Below are 15,145 nucleotides of genomic sequence, written 5' to 3'. Positions count from 1 at the left end.
ACATAAGTGCCCTGGAAATTGTCAAGGAATGCGGCTTCCAGGTCCTCCCAACAACTGATTGATCCTGTTGGCAAGCTGTTAAGCCAATGCCGAGCTGGTCCTTTAAGCTTGAGTGGGAGGTATTTGATGGCATGGAAATCATCGCCGCAGGCCATGTGGATGTGAAGGAGATAATCCTCGATCCATACCGCAGGATCTGTTGTGCCATCATATGATTCGATTACGGGTTTGAAACCCTCGGGGATTTGATGATCCATTATTTCGTCTGTGAAGCATAGTGGGTGTGTGGCGCCTCTATACTGGGCTATATCACGACGTAGCTCCAATGAGCTTTGTCTACTGTGTTCGGCCCTGCCGAATTTGTGGCCGGCCTGACGGATACCGTCTCGAGCCGTGGGGCGCCCACGTGATCCGTAGATCGATCTTGTTTGCCTTGCCTTGTCCTCCAACATATCTCGTAAGTCCGGCGCATATTCCCGTGCCTTGGTACGGGGTGCGGCTTGAGTGGAGGGACGAGAAGCCTCTCTGTCGCGGCCACGAGGTGGCCGGTCGGCCACATCAAGTGCTTCCTCCTCTAATCGGGGTAGCAACCTGTGCTTTGGGTAGCTCTTGGAGGGGCGTTCGAGTTTATGCTCTTCGGCCGCAAGGACTTCAGTCCATCTGTCGACTAGCAAATCTTGATCAGCTCTAAGCTGTTGCTGTTTTTTCTTGAGGCTTCTTGCCGTGGCCATAAGCCTACGTTGAAAACGCTCTTGCTCGACGGGATCCTCTAGCACGATGAATTCGTCGTCGTCGAGGCTTGCCTCGTCTTTGGAGGGAGGCATATAATTATCGTCCTCAACCTCTATGTCAGCCGCTCTCTCATGGGGGCTGGTTTCTCCATCCTCCTGTGCTAAATCTTACTGGAGGGGGTTTTCTTCGGCACTTTCCAGAGTATTATTATCTCCCGTGCTAGAATCACCGTATTTGTTTTGGCAGGATTTTGAGCGGCGCCGCTGACGCCGACGCTTAGGCTATTTCTTGGAGGGGTCATCCTTCGCTGTTACATCGCCATCTCCTTCTTTTGGGGTGTCCACCATGTATATGTCATATGACGAGGTTGCTTTCCAAGGCCTGATAGGCGCTGGTTCTTCATCGTCTCCTTCATCGGCGTCCATACCGTCGATGTCTTTGGAGTCGAAGTCGAGCATGTCGGTTAAGTCATCGACAGTGGCTACAAAGTGGGTGGTGGGTGGGCTTTGAATTTCTTCATCGTCCGAATCCCAACCTTGCTGACCGTAGTCTGGCCAGGGCTCTCCTGATAAAGAGAGAGACTTCAGTGTCTTCAGAATATCGCCGAAAGGCGAGTGCTGAAAGATGTCCGCGGCAGTAAACTCCATAATCGGCGCCCAATCGGATTCGATCGGCAGGGGCGCGGAGGGTTCGGAGTCCGGAGAGGAGTCCGGCTCCTTGGAGTCACGAGTCTCGCAGAGTGCGGGGCTGGTGTTCGGCTCGAATGGTGTTGGGATCACGGCCCCCGAGGCGGCGTCCAACCACCCATCCTCGATCGGCGCAGTTGGCTCCGAATTAAGGGTCGAAGCCGATGCGGGTGCGGCCTCCAGGGCACTGTTCAGCGGTAGAGCTAGATCATGCTCCTCGTGACAGTGCGGCGCGCTCGGCAGTGGCTCGAATCCGTCGAAGATCAAGTCCCCGCGGATGTCAGCCGTGTAGTTTAAACTTCCAAATCTGACCTGACGGCCAGGGGCGTAGCTTTCGATCTGCTCCAGATGGCCAAGTGAATTGGCCCGCAGTGCGAAGCCGCCGAAGACGAAGATCTGTCCGGGGAGGAAGGTCTCACCCTGGACTGCATCGCCATTGATGATCGTAGGAGCCATCAAGCCTGACAGCGACGACACAGAGGAACTCTCAATGAAAGAACCAATGTCAGTGTCAAAACCGGCGGATCTCGGGTAGGGGGTCCCGAATTGTGCGTCTAGGCCGGATGGTAACAGGAGGCAAGGGACACGAAGTTTTACCCAGATTCGGGCCCTCTCGATGGAGGTAAAACCCTACGTCCTGCTTGATTAATATTGATGATATGTGTAGTACAAGAGTAGATCTACCACGAGATCGGAGAGGCTAAACCCTAGAAGCTAGCCTATGGTATGATTGTTGTTGTGTATGTTGTCCTACGGACTAAAACCCTCCGGTTTATATAGACACCGGAGAGGGTTAGGGTTACACAAAGTTGGTTACAATGGTAGGAGATCTGCATATCCGTATCGCCAAGCTTGCCTTCCACGCCAAGGAAAGTCCCTTCCGGACATGGGACGAAGTCTTCAATCTTGTATCTTCATAGTCCAGGAGTCCGGCTGAAGGTATAGTCCGGCCATCCGGACACCCCCGAATCCAAGAGTCCCTCAACGAGTCTTCTGGAGAACCCAAATCGCTTTACCAGTTGCAGGACGGCCGGATTGAGGGAGGATCCGAGGGCAACAGTATTCCGGATTCCCCCGGTCTTCCAAACTGGGCCGCCATCTTCATGGCCGGCACACAATCGGCGCCTCATTCATCTACCACCGCAGCAATGCTCTCCGGTTCAACAACAGCCACACCAGCAGGGGCAGGAAGCTCGGTGCCACCTCCGGCCCAAGTCTTATCTGATTTGTTCGATGCTCTGGCAACATTGATGACCGCGGAGGTAGACGCAGCAGCCAGGGATCAGCACGATGCGGAGATCGCAAAGGTGAAAGATCAGATAGCCCAGGCCAAGGCGGACCTGGCAGCAGAGAACGCCAGGATGGCTACGGAGCAGGCCGAGTTGGAAGCACAAGCTTACCGGATTAGACTGGATCAGAATGCTTCAGAGGAAGTCATGAGAAGATGGTACCGATCACGTCTCATGTTGGTTTATGAGCCGCAGAATCTTTTCGACACGCCAGGCGCAGGAGCTGGTAACCAACCCACTCTAAACCAGGCGGGGGCGCCGGGAGCAGGAGCGCCGGTTCAGCCGCGCACGACGGACCTGCCTTGCCGGAACAACATTGTACCATCAATGCCGCCCAGGCATTATTCCAACCCGTTGGACAACATTGTGGCTGCTGCATCACGCCTGGCGGCCCTCCCAACCGACGGTGAGTCACCAGTGGCAGTGGAAGCACGTCGGGCCAGGGATCTCCTTCAGACAGCGCTAAATCAACAGCAAGCATATTCACACAGCCGTGAGAGGATTCACCCCACTCCCCGCCCAAGCCGGAGTTATAGCAGACACGTGGAAGACGAACTGGCCGTGTCCAGTAGTGCACACCGCCGAAATTCGCCACGAGTGAACAACCCGGCTGGGGGAGGTGCTAATGCACAAGATGTTGTGGATCATGGCCGCGCACGTCGAGAGGCCGAGTTGACAGCTCGACACGAGGCACGACAGCATACTCCGGTTCACCCCACTGCCTCCGTGGAGCCAGGGGCGATGTTCAGTTCCTTAGGGGTACCATGTTTATCTCCTGCTTTGCGTAATGTGCGACTACCCAAGGATTTCAAGGGACCTCGTAAGGTATCGAATTATACCGCCGATTTGCAGCCAGAGGCGTGGGTGGAGAGCTATGAGATGGCAATGGAGATGTTAGATGTGGACGAGGCGGTGTGTGCTAAATATTTCACCATGATGTTGGAAGGAACCGCTCGCACTTGGTTGAAGAGCTTGCCAACAAACTCTATTGGATCATGGGCCGAATTGAAGCACTAGTTTATCCAGAACTTCAAGGATACATGTAAGCAGCCGATGTCAATTGTAGATCTGGCCGCTTGTGTCCAAGAGGAAGGGGAGTCCACGACCCATTGGGTCAAACGGGTCTCGGCGATTTTGCATTCGCAGATCGTATCAACGCAGACACCGCAGTGTTAATGTTAGAGGGTAATTGCTGTTTCAAACTGTTGAAACAGAAGTTGAGAAGGCTCAAATGTCACTGCAACGACATGTCAACACTCATGGCTGCTTTGGTTAAATACGCCGATTCAGATAATACCAAGGATCCGGATTCAGAGGAGGACAAACCGGAGAAGGGTAAGAAGACCGGCAATGACAAAGGCCAACAACACAATCCGGCAGGCCATGGAAACGCTGGTAAGCGCAAGGCCGACAGTGGTTTGGACTTTGTCGCAAATACCAACACATAGGAGAATGGCCAGCGCCGTAAAGGCAAGCAGCCCCAGAGGGGTGGAGGTCCAAGCAACAATTTGGAGCGTTTGTTAAATCAGCCCTGTCCAAAGCATGGATCAAAGGAGAAACTGGCATCACATCTCTGGAAATATTGTTATATCATGTGGGATTTCAAGAATCCAATATGTTCCAATATGACAACGGCCCGCCCGGCGGTTCAGGAGGAGGTTTCCATGGGCCGGGTTACGGAGGCGGTGGTTCCGGTTCAGGGTTTCCAGACAATCAAACCGGACACGTCAATCAAGGACACCAAGGCAACCAGGGAGGTTACAACCATCAGGGGAATCAGCAGCAACAGTAGCAGTCGGGTTATCAGAGCAATCCCAAACAGCTGAACAGTGGGCAATATCATGTGTTCACTACTAGTTTGTGCAAACGTGATCAGAAGCTTCACAAAAGGGTAGTCAACTCTGTTGAGCCGGCAGTACCTCGGTATTTACGCTGGTCGAAGCAACCTATTTTGTGGAGCAGAGAGGATCACCCGCCCCGGGTTTATAACCCAGGTCATTTGGCCTTGGTGGTAGCCCCTCAAGTTGGGGGATACAAGTTAACTAAAGTGCTCATGGATGGGGGAAGTAGTATCAATATTTTGTATTATGATACATTCCGCCGTATGGGGTTGACAGATAAGGATCTTAAACCGTCAAATACGGTATTTCATGGTGTGGTGCCTGGTAAGTCTGCATATCCTGTTGGTAAGATAGCTTTGGAGGTAGCTTTTGGAGATGACTACGATTAAAGGTTAGAAACAGTGACATTTGAGGTGGTGAAGATCAAAAGTCCGTACCACGCTCTGTTTGGGCGGCCGGTTTATGCTAAGTTTATGGCAAGGCCATGTTATTTTTACCTGCAGCTTAAAATGCCAGGTCATAATGGGACTATCACAGTACATGGAAGTAGAAAGATTGCTTTGGAGTGTGAAGAAGGCGATGCGGCTTATGCTGAGTCGGTTTGTACCATGGAGGAGTTAACATTCTATAAGGAGCAAGTTGATCCGGCAGACATGACCTCCTTAAAAAAGCCAACCACGGAACATGATCCAGCATTGAAGTTCAAATCAGCTACAGACACTAAGATGGTTGACTTTGTCCCTGGCGATTCATCCAAACAGTTCAGCATCAGCGCTAACCTGGATCCCAAATAGGAAAGCGCGCTCATCGAGTTCATCCATGAAAATCAGGACATCTTTGCATGGAAACCTTCTGACATGCCAGGTGTACCGAGAGAACTCGTTGAGCACACACTCAACATTGATCCGAAATTCAAACCAGTCCGACAGTTCCTCCACCGCTTCAATGAGGAAAGGTGCAAGGCTATAGGTGAAGAGGTCGCCCATTTGTTGGCTACTGGGTTTATTGTTGAAGTTTTTCATCCAGAGTGGTTAGCCAATCCGGTGCTGGTTCTTAACAAAAACGGCACTTGGCGCATGTGTGTGGACTACACAGATTTAAACAAGGCTTGCCCTGCACACCCCTTTGCTCTCCCTCGCATTGATCAGATAATTGATGCTACAGCGGGTTGTGACTGTTTGTGTTTTTTGGATGCTTACTCTGGTTATCATCAGATCAAAATGGCAGTTAAGGACCAGGAGAAGACAACCTTTATAACTCCCTTTCGAGCCTTCTGCTATGTTTCCATGCCCTTTGGAATCAAGAGTGCCCAGGCAACTTACCAGCGATGTGTTCAGAATTGCCTTCATAAGCAAATTGGGCGCAATGTCCATGCGTATGTAGATGATATTGTGGTCAAATCCAGAAAGGGGGAGACGTTGATAGATGATCTACGGGAAACTTTTAACAATCTCCGGGTCTACAAGATGATGCTCAATCTGGAGAAGTGTGTTTTCGGTGTCCCGGCAGGCAAGCTCTTAGGCTTTCTGGTTTCAAACAGAGGCATTGAGGCTAATCCGGAAAAGATTGCAGCGATTACGACCTTGGCTAAACCGGCGTGTATTAACGATGTGCAACGTCTAGCCGGCCGGATTACAGCCTTGAGCCAGTTTATCAGCCGCCTTGGAGAGAAGGCCATTCCCTTATATCAGATTCTCAAGAAAACGGATAATTTTGTCTGGAGTGAAGCAGCTGATAAGGCGTTTGAAGATCTGAAGAAACAGCTCGTGGAACAGCCCGTACTGGCAGCACCGATCGATAAAGAGCCCTTATTATTATATGTGGCTGCTAATGCCCGGGCTGTCAGCGTAGCCATTGTGGTAGAGTGCAAAGATCCTGGCAAAGAGTAGCTGGTTCAACGGCCGGTTTGTTATATCAGTGAGGTGCTCATTGAGTCAAAGCAGAGGTATCCGCATTGGCAGAAACTGGTGTATGGGGTGTTTATGGCAAGCCGGAAGCTCAAACACTATTTTCAGGGCCATCCTACCACAGTAGTCAGTTCAGCTCCTCTGGGTGACATCATTCAAAACAGAGAGGCAACTGGCCGAATTGCCAAGTGGGCCATTGAGCTTGGACCCCACGGGCTCAGATATATACCCCGCACGGCGATCAAGTCCCAGGCACTCATAGATTTCATCAACGATTGGATGGAGTTACAGGCACCTGAGGAGAAACCAGATAATACATATTGGACTATTCATTTTTATGGGTCCAGACAGCTAGAGGGTTCGGGGGCTGGAGTCATATTAACCTCCCCACGAGGTGATAAGTTTTGTTATGTCCTCCGTTTAATGTTCCCTTGTACTAACAATGCAGCTGAATATGAGGCTTTACTCCACGGTCTTCGGATGGCTAAAGAGATGAATTTGAGCCGGGTTAAGTGCTTCGGCGATTCAGATCTAGTGGCTCAGCAAGTGTCTGGCACTTGGGATTCTAAGGACCCACTCATGGCTGCATATCGGTGAGAAGTGGACACAGTGGCTGGTCACTTTAAAGGTTATCAGGTGGACCATATAGACCGACGGAAGAATGAAGCGGCGGACGCTTTAAGTCGTCTTGGTTCCCAACGTAAACCGGTTCCGCCCAATGTCTTTCTTGATGTGTTGCACAATCCGTCAGTCAAAATACCAACCGAAGAAGATTTGGCTGTTCTTGATCCGGAGGCTCAATTGGTGGCAGCTTTGCATGCCATACCGGATTGGACGATCCCATATCTGGATTACATGAACCGGGGCGAGTTACCAGCTGAGGAAATGTTGGCCCGACAGATAATCCGGCGTTCCAAGTCCATGACCATACTCAACGGGGAGTTACATCATTACAGTGTTTCAGGAGCGATTCAACGATGCGTTTCTCCTCAAGAAGGTTGTGAGATTTTGCGAGAAATTCATGAAGGGGATTGCGGTCATCACGCCGGTTCAAAATCGTTGGTTGCTAAAGCTTTTCGCCACGGTTTTTACTGGTTAACGGCGCATGCTGATGCGGAGGATTTGGTCAAAAGATGTGATGGATGTCAAAAGTTTGCCCGCCGTGTGCACGTTCCGGCTCAAGAGTTGCGGATGATTCCAATTACATGGCCGTTTGCCACTTGGGGGCTGGATATGGTTGGACCCTTCAAGTGCTCCAAGGACAAGAAGACCCATCTGTTAGTAGCAGTTGATAAATTCACTAAATGGGTAGAGGCAGAGCCAGTCAGCAAGTGTGATGCAGCCACAACGGTTCAATTCATCAAAAAGGTGATATTCCGGTTTGGCTTTCCACATAGCATTATAACAGATAATGGCACTAACTTGTCAAAAGGAGAGATGGAAGAATTCTGTCAACGTGAGCACATCCGGCTTGATCTAGCATCAGTGGCTCACCCCCAATCTAATGGTCAAGCGGAAAGGGCAAATCAAGAAATTCTGCAGGGTATCAAACCAAGGCTTATGGTTCCCTTAAAGCGGACGCCGGGTTGTTGGGTCGAAGAGCTACCTTCTGTGTTATGGAGCATCAATACCACACCCAATAGGTCTACGGGTTACACGCCTTTCTTCATGGTTTATGGAGCAAAGGCGGTTCTTCCTAGTGACATCCGTCACGATTCGCCCCGTGTGGCAGCTTATGTTGAAGCTGATAATGAGAAGGCACGTCAGGATTCTCTGGACCTGTTGGATGAAGAGCGGGATCTTGCAGCAGCGCGTTCGGCGATTTATCAACAAGATCTTCGATGTTATCACAGCCGCCGGGTTAAAACTAGAACCTTTCAAGAAGGTGATTTGGTGCTCCGGCTCATCCAGGATCAGACTGATATGCATAAGTTATCCCCCCCCTTGGGAAGGACCCTTTGTGGTCAGCAAAAATCTGCACAACGGATCCTACTACCTCATTGATGTTCGAGAGCATGAAGACTCACGTCAATCAGAGGAGGAGACAAAGCGGCCATGGAACATAGCTCTCCTTCGGCCTTACTATACTTGAAGCCATAGGCTTTTTCACCTGTACATATTTATGACAGTGTATATACCATATAATAAACCGGAGCCTCCGTTATAAGCGGGGTATCTGTTCTTTCTTATATCATATGTGTGCTTTTACAAGTTAACGGTCAAAGCGGAGTCTTTGTTAAACCGGATTTAGCAACAGCATAAAGATAAAGAAAATTACTAGGGGGCTTGGTCATGTTTGAACCACAGCTACACCTCTTGATAGGCTTTTCAGCCACACAAGGACAAATTTGTGGAGCCAAAGAGAGTATTGTGCACTGTACAAACTCAAACATAGGCACACGCTGAGCATTGCTCACAAAGTTACTTGGGGGCTCTTTTTGCAAAGCAACAAAGAGTTTGAAAGGACCCTCGTAATTGGCTATCAAGCCACGGCTTGGAAGCCTGGTGTATTCACCTAAAACCCCGGGTTAACCTGCCTTCATCAAGTAAGCCACTCCTATCCAGGTAATCCTGGCATGACCCATCGAACGTTTGACAAGTCAATCTTTTACAGACCCTGAACTTGTCATAGTTAAAACGGTGATTGGTTAATTAGGGGACCATCTTAAAAGGCTTTGTTAAATGGTTTAACTCAGAGGCCTGGCAGCCCATGAAAAGCCTCGATTTGGAGCCTGGCAGCTCGTAAAAAGCCTCGCATATTTTCCTATTTGAATTTTGTTTGTTGACAATCATAAGTATTTTTTGATAAACCGGCATCCTTGATCCGGCTTGCTTTCCAACCACCAGCTGTTGGCTCATGAGCAGTTATAAACCGGTGGTCACTGACCCTGTATGGTTTAACTAAATCACCAGTGTTATGAAGAAAATCCGGTAGGTATACCGGTCCGGTTTAATAGATAGACCGGCATTATGAAGATGAGATTATCAAACGTGTCGGGTTGGTGTTAAACACCTTTGCTGTATACACGTTTGCTCACTCAATGAGGTATGTTCTGTACATTATTTTTGTACAAACACTTGATTATTCAGCTCAAGTACTATATACTTCTTGGATATTATGACATGTTTAGTGGTAAACTGCTAGACACTTTTAAGTTTTTTGTACCCAGGAAGGCAAGTCGTCATAGACTATGCATAAAATATATCCTGAAGGGCGGCACAGATTGTCACAAAGGGATATGAAGCATGCTCGATGGCATGGCAGATAAACAAAGTTTCAGCTATCCTATTACATGAAGCTTTAAAGCGGCTCAACAGTGTCATTGTTTTTTACAGTAGCCATATAAACCGGCGACCGTATCAGGACTCTTCATCACGACGGTTTGACGCTTGCGGATCAGTTGGTGTACGCACTTCTTCATCCCTCCCCAGCCGCTGGAAATCAGCCGTTGACCAATCGATTCCAGTTAAAGCTCGGAATACTGCTTCTTCATGGATTAGATCAGAAGGGTTAATATCAGGGGCATAAGTGTGCTTACGAATCGGAGGCACAAGTTCTTCGACTTCATGGATCTCGGCCAGCTGTCTTTTCCCTTCTGCATCATAAAACGGTTGAAAATGGGACAAATCGGTGTCTTCAGCTAATTTGCTGGCCGCTGGCTGCATCTGTTTGGTCAACCGCCGAAGATCATCATTGTCGAAGTTTGAACCGTCTTCTTTAACGCCTGGATACCATTTAATGATATCCTCCGCTTCAAGATCTGGAATCCAGGCCTTGGCTCAAATAAGGGCAGTTAATGCTCCGGCTCTTGCAGCGGCTCTTTTCAACTCGGCAATACGCGCCGGTAACATGCCCAGCTTCTCAAGGGTTTCCTTAATCAACATTGGTGTCGGTTTGTTATAAGCTGCTGTACTAATGGCTCGCTGAGATCCAAAGTATAGCTGCTCAACCAATGTGTATGCCGCTTTGAGCTTCATCCGCATATCTGCACCAAGATGAGTGATCCGAGTTCCTGCCAAAGATTTTTTCCACATCGTGGTCAGTTTTAAGATTCATTGACTGATGCAACATACATAAGCAGATACTTACCAAAGATAGCAGAGGTCATAGCGTTGATTTGGCGCTTCAAACCGGCTAGTTCTTCAGCCACCGGTTTCAGGGCTTCCTCGGCGTCTATGGCTCTTTTGGTCAAACCAGCTTTTTCGGTCTCCCATGCAGCACGATCTTGATTGAAGGATTCTTTCAATTTTTCTATTCCGGCCAGGGCCTGGGTCAGCTCCTCTTTGGCTTTTGCAGCTTCGGCTTGTTGCGACTTCACATTTTCTTGCAAGTCAGAGTTTTTGGCATCTTTGCTTATCAGTTCAGCCTGCAACATTGAAGGTATCTTCAACAAAACAACATATATATGCACTAAGTATAAAGCATATAACAAGTTATCCACTTCATACTTGGGGGCTAATGCTTATTTGCTCTCAAATACTTCCTTCTATGCAAGTCTCTAGAACAATGCAAGCATTATCCGTGACACTTGGGGGCTAATGTACGTTTGTTCTAAACTGGCGGTGTGGATTAAAAACCGGATTAACTTGCCAAGTTAAACCGGCCTTTGGGGGCTATGCTACAGAATGTTATCTCATTTTTCAAAGTGTTGCAAAGACCCGGTTTATGATTGACAATCATCAAACGGCTCTTGGGGGCTACTTGGAATAGTATTTCAGCTATAAATCAATGTGCAAGGGAGAAGAATTTACCTCATATCGTTCTTTCATCAAATTCACCAAACCGGCTTCATAATCCTGGTTTGAGTGCAGACGGTTCAAGAAGCCGGAATGAAGCTCATCAGCGTTAAGATGAGCATAGTTTGATAAGTCGCTGCTCCATTTACCTTTATCCCTGGCAATTTGCTCTTCTTTGGCACTATGCTGAGCCAAAATGATGGGATGACCAGGAGAACTGTGGCCTGCTCCAGTAATAATAACGTCATCGCCTTGGCCTTCAGGATTTTGGGCGGATGATGATGGAATTTCAGTGTCTTTCATTGGATTAGCCCGGTTTGGTTCTACCGGTTCAGCATCAGGGGCGGCAGGCTCAACATCTGTGGGTTCGTCAGTATGTTGGCCGTCAAGGGGCGGATCATCAAATGTTGTTTCAGGATGGAGGCCTTCCGGTTCACCTGTTTGCTCTGGTTCAACTCTTGGTTCTTCTTCTTCTTCAGCAACAGGGTCTTCTAGCGGATTGGTGACCCGAGCTTTCTTGCTGGGTCTGGCTTTGGCCCTGCAAACAGAATAAAAAGGGTTAACATCCTGTTCAAAAGATGTAGGGCGCATTGAAAGGAAAGGTTTTTCGTAACTCACCCAGCCACAGTTTTCAAAGGGGGGAGTTGAGTTGCTGTCGATTCACCAGAAGAGGAAGGAGGTGTCACCTGATAATTTGAATCGGACGAATTAAGAGCATGTCTGAAATAACCTGCCTTGGGGTAAGAATGGTCAGAAGTAGGAGAGACCTCAGACCGACGCTTCCGAACCGGAGTATCAGGTAAACCGGTAGAGGTGACCTGTTGGCCACTGTGTCGAGTTGTCCGGCGAGCCTCATGTTGTTGAGTCTTCAAAATAAATGTTGGATCCAAGTGAGCAAGAGGATGAGAAAAGCTTACTTTCCGGATTGTTTGGCGAGGTTTTTGTGTTGGCATAGAGTCTGAACCGGAGGAAAGGGTAATTACCTCTACGTCCTCAGCCTGACTAGCTTCGGCCTCCTCCTGAGGAATATCATTGTTAACAAGATACATAAAAAGAGAGCCAAGTGAGTCAAGTTCTACCTCAGCTTCTGGGTCATCAGTATCATCATCAAGCTCCATATTAATCCGGTCAGCCGTTTTCCGCTTTGACGTCCGTTTTACGGCTTTGGTCTTCGGGCGGGTTGGCTTGGCCACTTTGTCTCCAGTTGGCTTTGCCGCTTTCTCTATGGATTTCCGTTTCCAGAAGGGGTCATCACCCTATACATATAAAGAAGAAGGGTTATAGCTTGTATAAGTCAAAGATATTAGAGATGAAGAGGAAGTGTAATGCTTATAGCAGGCAGTTTGTTCTTGGTGTAGAAGGGACTTAGGCCGGTTTGACTACAGACCAGTTCCGATTCATTCAGAATCTTCTTTACACCTTCAGTAACCTCTTCCTCAGATAATTGGATGTTGCATTGGCGTTGAGGATCGTCAACCTCACCAGTATATTCACACATTAAACCAGGACACCAGCTTAGCGGCAAGATACTCCAGGATATTCAACATCGTACAAAATCCACACCTGTTAAACCATTTGCCATAAAGGCCCGGAGCTTGGCGATTTGAGGATCATATTTTGCCCTTTCTGAGGAGTTCAGGCGTTGTGGCATTGGGTGAGTATTGGATAATCTATGATCTCGGAAGCCGGGGAGGGGATTCTCATCTTCAGGCGAAGTGTCTCTGCAATAGAACCATGTTTGGTTCCATTCCTTTGGGTGGCTATGGTGTTTGGCATGAGGAAATTCCACTTCTTTCCGCTTTTGAATCGAAACACCACCAAGCTCTGTATTCGGGCCATTCACAAATTCTGTGTGCCGGTTTAAGTGAAAGAAATCCCGGAACAATTCTGTAGTTGGTTCTTCCTGTAAATAGGCTTCATAGAAGACTTGGAAATTGCATAAGTTGGAGACTGAATTGGGACCAATATCTTGTGGATGCAGTTGGAAGCTGGCAAGCACATCTTGATAAAATTTTGACCCTGGCGGTTTGAAACCACGGCCTATATGGTCAAAAAAGATTACCACTTCGCCTTGTCTTGGGGTTGGAGGATTCTTAGTTCCTGGGGCTTGCCATTTGATCTCAGTTTTCTTAGGCAGAGAGCCGATGCTAATGTAACACCCCGGATGTAACTTTCCCAATTTGTACTCCAACTCTTGCCGTTTCCGGCGTTAAGTTATTTTATTTTCTCGGGTTCGGGTCTTTGTCTCCGTGTGTTGTGATCGTTGTCATGCATCTCATATCATTTCATCATGTGCATTGCATTTGCATACGTGTTCATCTCATGCATTCGAGCATTTTCCCCGTTGTCCGTTTTGCATTCCGGCGCTTCGTTCTCCTCCGGTGGTCATTTCTAGCTTTCTTTCATGTGTGGGGATTAAACACTTCCGGATTGGACCGAGACTTGCCAAGCGGCCTTGGTTTACTACCGGTAGACCGCCTGCCAAGTTTTGTACCATTTGGACTTCGTTTGATACTCCAACGGTTAACCGAGGGACCGAAAAGGCTTCGTGGTGTTGCAGCCCAACACCCCTCCAATTTGGCCCAAAACCCACCTAACTCTGCTCCATCATCTAGAGCGTTCGATCACGATCGCGTGGCTGAAAACCGCACCTCATTTGGACTCTCCTAGCTCCTCCTATGCTTATTTAAAGTCCCCTCTCGAAATTCACGGATCAATCCACCCTAACCTAGCCCCCTTCGTCTCTCCGCGCGCCGGACATGTCCGGATGCGCTGGACAAAACCGCCGCCGCTGCCCGTGCCCTATCGCCGCCTGCCACGTGGCTCCCAGCCCCACATCGCCGCCGAAGCCCGCCGGGCCCGAGGCCGGCCCTCCCCGCGAGCCGCCCGGGCCAGAGCCGCCGGCCCGCGCGCCCGCGTCCTCCTCCTCCGTGCCGCCCGACGCCGCCTTCCTCCCCGACGCCGGCGCCGCCACCAGGGAGCAGCTCCGGCGAGTCCTCCCACCGCCCGAAGCGCGCCAGACCCCGCCGGCGCCGTGCCCGACCCCGGCCACCACCGGTGACCCAACTCCGGCGGCCGGATCCGGTCGGCTCCGGCCTCCTACGACCTCCCCGGCGCCGCCCCGCATTCCCCTCCGGCGAAACTCCGGCCGTCTGCAGTGCCTCGCCGGCCCCACCTCGATCTGCGTGCCTCGGGTCAAACCCTAGATCTGGGAGGTTGAATTTTCGTCCAAGTCTCTAAAATTCCGATCCATATGCTCCTGTTCGTAACCTCGTAACTTTGCATCCGTAGCTCCGATTCATGCATATAGCATATCAAAATGTTCATCTCAGAGAGTACATCATTTCATTCCATTGCATTATTTTCATTTGAGTTCATCTTGATGCCCAAAATGCTGTTAGAAGAGGGCTACTTGAGTTAATTGTCAGATCTGCTGCTCCATTTAGGTTTTTGTCATTTTTGCCATGATTAATGTGTGCATGATATGCTCATGAGTTCTACATATGTTTTGTTAAGGGTTTTGTCATCTTTCCAGAGGTGCAACCCATGTATTTTTGTGATGTGTGTGGTGACTAGTGCAAGCTTCCAAAGTGGTGCACTTGCTAATTCTGTTTTCAGGGACTTAGCATTTTCACTAAGTCCTTGATCTGTTTATCTCATGATGCCGTTCATGTTGTTTCTCAGTAATGGAGTTTTGTTAATATTGTAGTGCTCTATCCATCCATGTCTTTGTTTGCAATTATGGAGCAACCTACCTTGAGTCAATCGAGCTCTACTTTTGCTACTTTGCGAATCTGGGCAGATTGTCAACTTGTTTGCAATTTTGCCGAAGATGCTGTAGTTGATCTGTGCATGCCATGCTATTGTTCTTTCCATGTATAGCTTGAATTTTGTGCCTTCTTGATGTATGTATGCTTAGCTTGCCATGACTTGCACCGTAGTGAGTGCATCGA

Source organism: Triticum urartu, chromosome 6A (genome assembly GCF_056163025.1).
Source record: "Triticum urartu cultivar PI428250 chromosome 6A, HENAU_Tu73, whole genome shotgun sequence".
NCBI classification, from domain to species: domain Eukaryota; kingdom Viridiplantae; phylum Streptophyta; class Magnoliopsida; order Poales; family Poaceae; genus Triticum; species Triticum urartu.
This window is presented reverse-complemented; position numbering follows the sequence as displayed.